General features: G+C 35.0%; 1 protein-coding gene across 1 annotated transcript in view; it reads left to right on the forward strand.

The window, feature by feature from the left end:
• Positions 1-13,971, forward strand: part of PPP1R14C (protein phosphatase 1 regulatory inhibitor subunit 14C) — a 111,605-nt gene that overhangs the window by 25,091 nt on the left and 72,543 nt on the right. The window lies entirely within an intron of this gene.

Here is a 13,971-nt window from a genome sequence, read left to right on the forward strand (position 1 = left end):
ATATACAGTATTCTGCTCTATCATCATGCGCTCAGGAAGCCCACTGTTGAAAAGGGACTTTTTTGCTACTTATTTCTCTATATAAATATGAATAGAAAGTGATATAGACCTTGGGTCATATCCAACCCTAGAAGTGATTGAAAGGGGTTGATAGCATTGCTGGCTCCTATGCCTGCTTCCTGACCTTATTCTATTGATTGTCTCAGGAAACTGCCTGTTCACAAGTCTTGTCCCTTATAGGAAGAAACTGTCATGGCCATCAATCGAGTATCTATAAAGTGCCTGGTATTGTGCTAAGAGCTGGGGATACAAAGAAAGGCAAAAGATAGTTCCTGTTCCCAAGGAGTTCATGATGTAAGAGTACTAACAATTTAATGACTGAATACTAGAATAGAGATTCCTAATCTAGACTCCATGAAATTGTTAAAAAATATATATTTTTGATAACCATATCTAGCATATGATTTAGTATATGCCAAATACCAGATTTAATATAATTGATTTTCCTTATAATCACATACACACACACACACACACACACACACATGTTTATAATTTTAAGTTTGTGAAAACATTGAGAAGAATTTTATAGACTTTACCGGGGACTCTGACCAGAGATTTTATAGATTGTCAAAGACTCTGACGCAAAAAAGGTTAAGAACATCTGATCCAGGGCAAGAAGAGACCTGAGAAACTTTTTAGTCAACAGATTGACTTTTTTTTACAGATAAGAAAACTGAGATCCAGGGTGTTTTCCATTATGAAATGATGATTCCTCTTGGTTTAAGATGGAGAAGTAGATATCGAAAAAAAGAGTTCAGGTAGTGTGATGATATTGAACATGCCATTTGGATAATAATTTGATCTCTCTTGCCTGTTTTTAGGAGTTACTGAAAGTGGGCAGAGCTGTTTATCTATATCAAGTGGCTTCATACTGCTGTGGTTTTAAAGTTTTTCTATATGCTTTTTGTCTCCTTTGAGACAATCTATTGACAATCATATCTATATCAAGTGGCTTCATACTGCTGTGGTTTTAAAGTTTTTCTATATGCTTTTTGTCTCCTTTGAGACAATCTATTGACAATCATATCTAGTTGTTTACAGGGGGCATTCTAGAAGCTTCATCTCCTTATCTGTGGTTCTGATCTACTGTGGGCTGGGAAAACAACTAGCCAAGTTTGTTAGATTTGTGTCTAAATTTAGAGTTAATAGGCTCTGAGTAAAAGTCCGCAAGAGGTTGTCCAATGAATCAAGTGCATGAATTTTGGGATATCTATTTTGGCTGCTCAGATGGTTGCCTTAATTACTTCTGGGCTCTCAGTTGTGCTCCAGATTATGAAACTAGAGAACATATGATCTCTTTGTAAGAGAAGTGTTACTATATGGGTATAAATTGTTGACCCAACTGAAGCAACACTCGGGCCCCACAAACCTGATCAGTCACAGAGTTCTGTTGATTCTTCCTTTACAATGCATTTCCCTGCTGTCCCTTCTGTTCTGTAACCATTGATAATACCCTAGTGCATACCCTCATTGAAATTAAAATAGTCTCTTTGCCTTGAGTTTTTCCTTTGTTAATTACTCTACCCATCACCAGATAATTAATTGTTCTAAAATGCCACTTTACTAATGTTGCCCCTTTCTGCTTAAAAAAACATTTAATGAATCTCCACTGCTTATAGAAATAATATCCAAATTCCTTAGCCTGGAATTCAAGACCCTCTTCAATATGGCCTCAAATTACTTTATGCCTTTTCTCTTGTTGTTCCCTCTCTGTCCCCAGTCTTCTCCATTTCCACTTCAATTATTATTATCCTTCAAATCCTCTCCTTATGTGATCTGCCCTCCCATGGAGGATTAGTCCTCCAAGTTCTCACTCTATTTCTCCATCCCTCTCTTTCCCTCTCTCTTACTCTCTCTCTCTCCCTTTCTCCTTCTCCCAATCCCCGTCAGTCTCTCTCTCTCTCTTTTTCCCTTCCTTGTTCTTATTCTCACTCTCTGTCTCTCTTTGTCTCTGTTTCTCTCTGTCTCTGTCTCTTATCTCAGTCTCTTTGTCTCTCTCTGTTCTGCCTCTGTCTCTCTGTCTCTTTGCCTTTTTCTGTCTGTCTTTCTCTCTGCCTCTCTTTGTTTCTGTTTGTCTGTTTCTATCTCTCTGTCTCTATCTTTGTCTGTCTGTCTTTCTATCAGTCTCTCTTTCTCTCTCTCTTCCCCTTCCCTCCCTCTCTTGCTCTTACTTTTACTCTGTCTTCTCTGCAATGTAATGGCACTTATTGTCCCATAATTACAGGGTTCAGGACTAGGAAGGACCTTTGTACCTTTCATATGCCATTTATCATACATGACTTTGGGTTGTAGTTATTTGTACAGCCCAATCATCCCAATGTATTATAATCTTCAGGGAAAGGAAGGGACAAGGGAATAAGCATTCATCTAGTGCCTACTATGTGCCAGGAATTGTGCTCAATATTTTTTACAAATTATAAAATAGTCATTGATATACAAATTCTGCCACTGAGAATACTGGTGGAGGTCTCTGAATTTGTATCAATGAATCAACACTATATTTTGATAGCATGGTTAGCAACTGGTAATGGATCTCTCTTTCTAATAGCACAAGAAACTTTACTAAGAATTAAGGGATTGTAAATTTGGAATTAGAGGAAGAAAAAGAAAGGGAAGAAGGCAATAAGCATTTATGTTGTTATGCTTCCTTTTTAAAGAGAACATGACATCAGGGAAGTGATGACATGACATGCAAATGAATTGGATTTAAGTAAAGTAGGGCTGGGCGAAGTCACTTGCTTCATTTCCCCTCCAGAGTCATCTGGATCCAGTAGCAACATATATAGATCAAGCTATATGAGATAACCCTGATTGTCTGTGTTACCAGGCACTATGCTAAATACTTTTTTTTTTTTTTAACAAATACTGTCTCACCACAATGTTGCAAGATGGGTGCTATTATTATTATTCCCATTTTACAGTGGAGGAAACCAAGGTAAACAGAGTTAAGTGACTTGTCCAGGATTATAAAGCTAGTAAGTGATTGAGTCTAGATTTGAAGTCAAATCTTCCTTATTCCAGACCTAGATGCTTCTATACCTTCTGACTTTTATTACTAGTACTCCTGGGTATTTGATTCACAAATCAGTCATTTTTCCCTTTTCTTTACTGGTTGCATCATTTCTTAGGGGCTTTGATTTTTTTTTTTTTTTTGCTTTCTGATAACAAGATCTATCATTTACTGAATCTCAATCAGAAATTTCTCTGCATTAGAGTCAGCGAAATAAGTAACAAGGTTTGTAAATAGAATATTGAAAAGCCTGAAATTCAAATGCTACTTGTCTGATCCTAGACAAGTCACTTAATTTTTCTCTGCCTCAAGTTCTTCATCTCTTAAATAGATAACAACAGCACCTAACTTCTAGGGTTGGTGTAAGGATTAAATAAAATAATAATTATAATATATTTTATAAATATTAAATTATTAAGTTATTGCTATTTTTAAAATTAATTACAGGTAGTTCAGAGTAGTACTTCTAAATAACGGGACCTTAGGTTTTCATGTTCCCTGTCTTTTTTTTTCCTTTATTCCTTGACATGTAGGCTGCTTTTAGGGTTCTCTTGGTGATTAAGAAAAAGGAGAGAAACTTGTTCCTTTATCCTTTTATCAGTGTGGACCATAATGTATAGAGATGACTTTGATGTTTTTCACCAATGCTGAGGGTAATTCTGCCTACGAAGCCTCTCTGGTAGAGTGGTCACATTTAGAAATTTCTTCAGAATTCTCTTAGGTCCTTTTATAAAAAATTTTGCCCTCAAAATACCTTTTTCTTTCCTCTAGACTTGAATTTCATATTTGGTGTAGGGCATTATTGTTATACAACATAATCTTAGAGAATTGACTGAGATATTCAGAAGTTAGATGACTTGACCATCATCACACAGAAAATACACGATGGAAAGAGATTTGAACCCAATTCTTCTTGTCTCTGAGACTGCCTCTGCCTCTATTATACCACATTGTCTCTCCTGTGGAATTTTTCTTACTAAAAGCTAAGCAATTGATCCTTGTTCTTACCTTTTTCCTACCTTTTGCAGGGTAGCACATAGTTCCTGGTGCCCACACTTCAGGAAACTTTTTTTCTTAATTGAAGCTCATAGACAAGAAAAATTATTTTTATGTTTAAAATATATTTAAAAGAAATAATCTTATCAATAATATAATTAATAAGATGTCAATATTCATTACGATGAGACATTTTTTTTGGTTGGGACCTGTTGGGAGTTCTCCATTGAGGAGACTTCCTCTACTAATATAAAGTAGCAACTGTTTGCATTTATAAATCTTTAGGTGTTGGTAAGAGAGACTAAATGCCTTATAGAGGTTGTGACTCGCCCAGAATTACATGCATCAGAGATGGAATTTGAATCAGGTTGTCCTGACTTCTGGGAAGACTCTCTATTGACAATGCATAGTTGTCTATCAGTATAATAATATTTTTTAAATCCCAAACTTACTTTAAGAACTACATTTGAAATTCCTTTTTTTTTGTCCTAAGGCAGTGGCAAGTAAAGGTAATTTTGTTTTGTTTTATATGAATCCTCCAGCAGCTTTTAGATCCCATTTTTAAACAGACACCTCATGAGGCAGATGGTGTTCTTACCATTTGGGAGACCTACAATGTGTCCTAGGAATAAGGCTTATTATTACTTAATGAACTCTAGATAACAGAAACTATTTTTACTTCAAATTTCTTATTCTTGGGGGAAGACTGCATGGATTTGTCTTTGTCTTTGTTGTTTTTTTTTTTCCTTTCCCTGAGAGACAATTGGGTTGAAGTGACTTGCCCAGGGTCAAGTGTCTGAAACTGGATTTGAACTCAGGTCCTCCTAACTTCATAACCAATGCTCTATCCACTGCACAATCTAGTTGCTACAGATGTGTCTATCTTTGCCAAGGATGTCGTTATCTGACTAGATTTGATATGAATAGGAAGTTTGAAATAAGCAAGAGAAGGAATGTGACAATTGTGAAAAAAATATTTTTTTAAAGGGAGAAGGAATGTGATAGTTGAAAATAGAGGCCTTTTGGGATTGCAGAGCACTGGAATGATCAAGATTTAACCTGCAAGCTAAGTCCAGATTTGGGCAGAGATGTCACCAGTTTTATGTAATCAAATACTTAAAGCCTTCTTCAACTTCTTTAACCTTCCTTTTCTGGTGAACTTGGCTTCTTGGAATGCTGAGTCTATTTTCCTGTATTCCTTGTCTTTGTTTTCTTCTTTCCAAAGATATTTTGGCTTTTTCCTTAGAGTGTTTCCATTCTTTCCTCTATCTGGATCTCTTTATCTTAATATCTCATTTCACTTTTTACTATTTTGATCTATATCTACATATGTATGTGTGTGTGTGTATATATATATATATATGTATATACATATACATATATATATATATATATATTACTATAGTACTTTGTACTATAGATACACACATCTATGTGGGCATGTATATATATATTATATATATTTTTTTTTGTTATAACTTTTTATTTACAATATATATGCATGGGTAATTTTACAGCATTGACAATTGCCAAACCCTTTGTTCCAATTTTTCCCTTCCTTCCCCCAGATAGCAGTTTGACTAATACATGTTAAATATGTTAAAGTATAAGTTAAATACAATATATGTACACATGTCCTAACAGTTATTTTGCTGTACAAAAAGAATCGGACTTTGAAGTAGTGTACAATTAACCTGTGAAGGAAATCAAAAATGCAGGCGGACAAAAATAGAGGGATTGGGAATTCTATGTAATGGTTCATAGTCATCTCCCAGAGTTCTTTTGCTGGGTGTGCACGTATATTTGTATGTATGCGTGTGTGTATATATACATATGTGTCTTTGTATAAGTGTGTATGTATTTATACCCATCATTCTGGAGCACAAATGTTTGAGGTCTGGATCTACTATTTCACCACCAAATGGAATTACTAGTATGGGAATTCTCAAAGTGCAGGTTGGCGACTCCTCTGAAATTTATGGGTTATATGCTATCTCAGCAATTTGGCAGAACCTAAACTCTGATTTAATTGGTATAGTAGATTTCCAGTGAGAAAACTCTTTTTTTTCAATGCAGACTGGCACCTGCTGTACAACATACAAAGAATTGCCTAGAGATTTGAGACATTAAATACATTGCTGATAGTCACAACTAATTGATATGTGTCAAAGGCAGAAATCGAACATAGGCTTCCTGACTCTTAGCTACTATTTCATATTGTCTCTTGGCATAAACATCAATATCTATTTTTTAAGAAATTTATTTGACAAGAGCCCTTCTGGGGTCACAGTTAAACAAAATAATAATTGCAGGACCCTTTAAAATGACAAACTGGTTCAGGTTACCTCTCTTGGTGAAACATACATAGAACTGGCAATGCCTCATAGTGATTCATTTGTAACTACCTTATCTTAAAAATTGGTCCTCAAATTTTATTTAATATTCAGAGTCTGACTGAGTCCTACCCCATATTTAGAGATATCTCATATTTCCCATATTTGAATTTATACTACTTTCTGTTGTCCTCAAATCAGTAGAGTAAAAGAGCAAAAGTATCAAAGTAAATTTGTTTAATTCTTTTCACCTTCCCAGTGACCATTTTGGTGTAGGATTTTTTTTTTTGAAATCTTGAGAATAATTTATGAGACTGGGTTTTGGGATTTAGGAGGATAAGGAAAGGATGTGTTTTATTAATTGCTATCAACCCAGACTCAGATCAAAAACAACCAGGTTCTCTTTCCTGGTGAGCTGAGCTGGTTCTCCAGGGGTTCTCCAGGCTGTCTCTGCTAGGTTACCCTAGAGTAGTTCCCTAAGGCTAAATATAATAGAGAGCAGATCCTTAGACTTTGATCCAATCTCTAAGGATTCACACGGTGGAGGGAACATGGGAAGGACCAAGTGCAGGGGGGATGGAAGGGACAAAGTAGATGGGGGATGGGGAGGGAGGGTCCTTTGCAGTGTGTATTTTATCTGGTTATCATGGAGCTGTCCACAAATACAGTGTCAATACTTTTCTTTCCATATAGTATGCCTTTTCTGACTGCTTCCTGAGTATTCTTGGGATAGTGGGACTGTTCCCTTTGAACTCTAATATTATATAATTATTTGAGAGATTAACATTTAATCAGAGAAGCTTCATGATACTAATGGGAAAATTGGCTTTGGAGTCAGAGGAAGGAAGAAAACAATCATTTATTAAGTCCCCACTATGTATCAGGAACTATGCTAAGCAAATTTTAAGCAAAGCTAAAAGCACCTATGGATAGTATAGTTAATAGAGTGCCAGGCCTGGAATAATGAATACCTGATCAATTCTGGCCTCAGATTCTAGCTGTGTGTCCCTGACCTGGTCACTTAACTCTGTTTATTTCATTTTGCTCATCTATAAAATGAATTGGAGAAGGAAAAGAAAAATCATTCCAGCATCTTTGCTAAGAAAATCCCAAAAGGGATCATGAAGAGTTGGACATGACTGAAATAAATGAAAAACAATGACAAAAAACATTTTAAGCTAAGAAAGGGTTTTTCAAATCCAAGTTCAGCCCTGTGCTACCTAGTTGCCTATGAACTAAAGTCAGAGCTGAGCTCAAATTCTGCCTCTGAAGCTTACTACCTGTGTGATGTTGGGCAAGTGATTTAATCTCCTTAGATCTCCATTTCTCAGCTATAAAATGAGAGGGCTTTAATACATTATTTCTTTAGCTTTAGAGCTGTGATCTTGTGATCCCTTCTCTCTTAATCCTTGGATATGTGTGATTAATATGATTTTTTTTCACATTACTAAAACTGAATGATAATAGTCAAAGGATTATTATCAATAACCAATATAGCATATATCTAATGAGATGCTTAAAATACTTTTTGTCCATGATGATGCTCTAAGGCTTGCATTTGGAGTTTGTATTTGCTCAGATTATAATCTGCATTTACCAATACAGGTGAGTCCATGCTGTCTTAACCCTGCCTCATTCTTTCCTTATGCCTCATTCTTTCCTTATTCCTCTTACTCCCACACTTTCCCTACCAAAGGCTGTCATCAACACAATTAGGGGCTGATTGAATAAATCAGGCAAAATCGTGACTTAGAAAAAAGTTCTTCCTCAGTCTCTTATCTCATTCATAAATCTAGGTTTGCTTGCCTTGGTATTCAGGATCTGACAATATTGGTTGGTGTTCCATCTGTTCCTTCCCCCTAAGCCCATAGAAATTAGCTAGCATTTCCCTTTTCTGATAAAAGTTGGACTTCTCTGTACATTTTTCAGAGTAATACATGGCTAATCTAATAAACGAATCCAAGATCACTTATATATCACTTTGTGATTCACAGACTATATGTAACAGTGATCTCCTGACTATGAATTCTCTGTCTCGATGGTGAAACCTTGACAAGTGACTTTAGTGAGAGTTTCAGGCCAAGGCATTTCTAACTTTGTGGTATCTAGGAAATCGCACTGGGTTTCTAAACCTGGAAGTCAATTCTTCAGTCCTTCAGTGAATACTATTGACTTGTAAAACTATTGCAATGTCTTACCCAAATTAATGATTTTTTTTCCTCCAATTCAGATACCATACTATATATTTGCCAATCTCCTTATTCCTTTGTGATGATTAGATAAAATTAAGATGAGTTTTGGTATTTTCCCAGGATACTTTGTTTTTAAACAGCACATCTGAAACATTTTAGAGTGGATTTTCATGAAATCAGGCTTGGTACTTTACCTGGAAATGCCATTTGTGATCACAGGATTTCTTGAAGAGGTTTGAGAAGACTTAAGGACTTCTAGTACTACTTAATTGGCATAGGAAGTTAGTTTTTCAAATCTCAAAAGTGACTCATTTAATGAATAACTGGGAAGGAAGAAAGAACAAATCTTAGTTCTCTAGAAAGTCAGCATATATATGTTAGGTGATGGAGATAAAAATATCCTCTCTAGAATAAGTGAGATGGATTTAATTCGGAACTTTCTAGTCTAGTTCTGACATGAGGATAATAAAAGGCCTTTTCAACGCTTTGCTCAGCTTCTAACAATATATTACCAACCCACTTCCCTCCTGTAGGAAGGAAAGCCTGAAAAGTCTGCCTTCCTCTAGATTAATTGCCAATTTGAGACAGATCAAGGGAGAAGGAAAGAAAAGAAGCTGTGGCTCAGGGGGAGGGTTCAGGAATTTGGCTCAGCACTCCATTACAAGTAGGGGACCTTGAACTTCAAAGTTTTAGTGAGTTCTGATAAAGTAACTAGAAACTTCAGTACTAGTCCTGACAAGTTTCTCTTTCCCTGGAATCTACTGTCATAAATCTGACCTTGCTTGAAACCTAATCCCATACAAATTGTGCCATTGTCATTGGGTAAAAAAAAACTTCTATTTGAACTTTGATGTCATAGTAAATCAATCACATTCTTTTAATATTAAATATTTGTCTTTCTTATAAGTTCATAAAAGCTTATTTTTCTTTTCACAGGTGGAATTTAGTGTGGTTGTATAAAAGTTAAGAGAGATACCCTCTCTCTTTCTCTTTCTATCTCTCTGTATCTTTGTTTCTCTCTATGTGTCTGTTTCTCTGTCTTTGCCTCTGTCTCTGTCTCTATCTGTTTGTCTGAATTTCTGTCTCTGATTCTGTAATGGAGTCACACCACAATTAATCTAGTTCAGCAGACATATGATTTCACTGATGTGGTACTCCTTCCTTTTGTACACTGGATCACAATTCATATCTTCCTATTTTATATAATTATTCCATGTATTTTTAAAAATCCTCCAAAGAAATTCTAATCCACATGCTAGAGGCCTTCATTTGTTTTTCTTATTTAATATCTTACAGATAAAGTATAAGACTTATCTATCTCTTATCCCTTACTTTTGTTATTTGACTGGCCCACCTCTGTTTCCATTCTTAAATGTCCCTGATGGTGTTTTTATGGTTGATAATCTTCTGTAGTCTATTCACATTTAGTGTATATCTTTCTCTTGAGTCATGTATAAATGAACACATTTATAAATATGACTAATAGTAGTGGTAATTTCCAGTAGTGTGTGGATAGAGGGCAAAAGGTTAATGGACAGAACTAGTTACTCCATCTTGGCTGGCTACTACCTTCCTGGGGGCTGTACTACTTATTTCTTTATAGCTGTGGTTTTCTCTTTGAGCACTATCACAAAATGAGTTGAAGGCAATGCCCTGCAAATGGATTTTCTTTTAAACCTTCTTTAAGAAAATATAATGGAAAAGGAGAAACTTCCTTAGGTTCTACCTCACCTCCATCACACTATATTGATCTAAGTTTTGGATTCACTTTTCTTTCTCTGCCTTTGGGAAGCTTATAATTATTATGAATCAATAACATTTCTTTTCTGTCTGGTTCAGAGTCCCCATACTGGGAATAGCCCTCTACTTATGAAAATCTGCTTTTCTTTTTGTATCTGACCAATCATAGTTACTCACTCAATTGCCTTTGAGCAAATAAAACATATATAAATGATTCATTGGTTAGTCCATTTTATTACAATGCTGTTTTTTGATAGTAGGTAAATAAAAAAGTAAAAGAAAACTTTTTTTAAAGCAGAGATAAGGTTGGGAATGGATATATACTCTCTTGGAGAGGGAGAGGAGAGATGGTAGACAAAGAAATGTAATCACTGCCTTGGATCTGCCCCTCTGCAAGGTCAGCAATATTTAGATTTGCCCAAGTGTTTCTTGCTGGTACAGATCATCTCTTGCTCCCATTTATAGCTGCTCTCTGTACTTTCTGTTGATTTGGGTCTCTTATTTCTCTATTCATTCTCTATAAAGGTTGTTGCTTAGGCTTAGTGCCCACTTTTATATTAAATGGAGGTCTTTATTTTGTCTTCCTCCATTTATATTGGCAGTGACATGGGTGTGATAAGTTGTGACAGCAGTATAGCCATACATGAAGCAGTAGCATCACTGGCAGCATGGGTTCACCTGGCCTCCCTTATTTCCTCACATCTTGGATTTTCTCATCCCTTTTTACATTATTGCTTCTTCAAGCTTCCCCTTTTTCTCTCCTTTCCTCTTCTTCTCTTCTTCTTTTCTTCTTCTCTTTTTCTTCTCTTCTCCTTTTCTTCTTTTCTTCTTTTCTTCTTTTTTCTTCTTTTTCTTTCTTCTTCTTTTCTTCTTCTTTCTTCTTTTCTTCTTCTTCTCTTCTTCTTTTTCTTTTTTGTCTTCTTCTTTTCTTCTTCTCTTCTTCTTTTCTTCTTCTTCTCCTCCTCTTGTTCGTCTTCTCCTCTTCTTCTTCTTTTCTTCTTCTTCTTCTTCTCTTCTTCTTCTCATTTTCTTCTTCTTCTTTCTCTTCTTCTTCTTCTCCTCCTCCTCCTCCTCCTCCTTCTTCTTCTCCTCCTCCTCCTCCTCCTCTTCCTCCTCCTCCTCCTTCTTCTTCTCTTTTCCTTTTTTCTCTCCTCTCTCTCCTCCTTCTCTTATATCCTTTTCTTTTTTCCTCTCCCTTTCCTTCTTCTGTTCTCTCTTCTCTCCTCCTCTCCCCTCCTCTCCTGCCCCCTCCTTGCTCTTCTCCTTTCTCTTCCCTTCCCCTCCTCTTTTCTTCTCTTTTTAGGAAACAGGGGAAAAATAAGTTCCCAGGGACTCAATAGGTTATTGGTTAATTCTTCTTTTGTTACCAGATCCAAGTCTTCAACATCTTACTATTTATGTATCATGTTTATATTTACCTTTGCTTTGAAATTGTGATTATTTTTTATTATTAAAGTTTTTATAATAGTTCAAAACTTTGCTGAAACAGTCATAAAGGAAAACATTTCAGGAATTTAATATAGGATTTTTGCCAGTACTGTGCTATTCTGTAGGAATAGATAAATTTTATGAAATATAAGTTCTCTCAAGAAGCTGATAGTGTGTTTGTGAGATAGGAGTAATGCTGCCTTTGTAATTATGTAATGTCATTCCATGGCACTATCAAATGGTTCAACATTAGAAAAAATTATGATCTTATCAGCAGAAATGAAATTAGAGAATATGCATGGCTATCCACTCTACTACTATACCTAAGAATCCTGGGCTCTTTCAGTTTGAATTGTTTTTGAAACCATCATCTATGTTTGTTGTCTTCTCTATTGAAACGTGAGTTCCTTGAGAACAAGGACGATCTTATTTTCTATTTAGATCCACTGTGTTTAGCATACTGCTTTGCACATAACAAACATCTTTTTAATTAATGAATTAAGATACAGGATTATCATTCAAGTGTTTCACATACCACATTTTATGGTTTAGATATATTCCTCAAGAGTTAAGAGATGGGAAAGATTAGGGTGATATATTTATGTATTATATTCATATAATATATAAACACACACATATATGCATGCATATATTAATCTATATGCACATGTATAATATTTACACACATATTATATATGTATATATACATATTCAAAAATATTTGCCACTATTAGCAATGTATGTCCAACAGAGTCCACATGGAAGACAAATCCCCATACTCTATATAAATAATAAAATCTTCCAAATACCATGTATGATAGATTATATTTTGTATAGATCTATACTCTCTCAAAAATATTATATAATCAATAGGTCGTTATCTCTGTCTCATATCTATTCTATACTTCATGTTCACTTTCACCTATATCTATACCTTCATTTATATCTTTGTTATCCCTCTATATTGATATCTACATATATCTAAATAATTTGTATTCATATCTGTATATCTCTAACTCATTTATCTGTATCAATAGCTCAATATAGCTAGGTCATTGTGTGGGTGTGTGTGTTTGTGTGTTTGTGTGTCTCCCTGTTTTTTATCCACTTAAATTCACTTGCCTGGAAATTCACATTAATTTCTCCTATTGCTGAACTACATATATACCTACACACATGTATGTGTGTATATACACATATGCACACATATATCTATGAGAGTTGTCCATTCAATGACATAGAATAATCTGGATAATAGCTATCTTCATCTACTAAGTTGTTTGATTTTTTAAACTATGTAGATAGAAAAGTAGAATGATTTTCAGGAATTATATACCTGCTTGATAAAATTAACACAATCTAATCCACTAACCTAGCTGTCTTGAGAATCTCATAATCTCTGGGAAATCTTTCTTTCACTCGGAATGTTAGACTTTCTCTAATAACAGTGGCAAATCTTTTGAACATATTTCTGTGATTTAATATTTGTTGGATGTTAAGGAAGTCTGCTCATATATCATCCTGTTTTCAGAATACTAATTGAAGAGATGTATTTCTTAGTCCTGACTATTTATCTCATAAAAATATAGTATTATGTCACAAAAGAGACCCAGAAAAAAGTATGGATGATGTGATATAAACAGCATTCTTACTTGAAAACCAACTCAACTTACATATCCTACTGATGGTAGGTTTAAAGTGTCATGTTTTTTTTATTAATCGCAAATAAGCACCATTATCTCAGAGAGCAGAAGAAAATGTAGAGATTCTGCTGAACTGTCTAGGAAATAAGCATTTTTTTCAGGCATCTCACCTGAGTTTAGGAGGGATTTATCTCACAAAAAATTAAAAATAACTGTTTTGGAAATGGAAGTAGTTATCATAGGATCATAGGATTTCGAGCTAAAAGGGACCTTAGAAATTATTTAATTTAACATCTTCATTTTATAGATGAAAAAACTGAAAGATAGAGATGGAAGGTAGAAATCATCCCCCCACCCCGGGGCTGTATAGGAAAGTAGTAGAATTGATATTTACAGCCATACTCAACATTTTCTTTACTACATGTATTGCTTCTATATCCTTTGAATTCAATGGTCCGACAAAGGTTGCCCCTCAGAGTTCATACTTGAGGAAGAAGAAAATAAATTGCTGTAGCTTATTCTATGGGGAATGGGTTGTGTAAAGGCAGAGAAAGGTTGCTGCTAAA

The sequence above is a fragment of the Antechinus flavipes genome, chromosome 4 (assembly GCF_016432865.1).
Source record: "Antechinus flavipes isolate AdamAnt ecotype Samford, QLD, Australia chromosome 4, AdamAnt_v2, whole genome shotgun sequence".
Taxonomy (NCBI): Eukaryota; Metazoa; Chordata; class Mammalia; order Dasyuromorphia; family Dasyuridae; genus Antechinus; species Antechinus flavipes.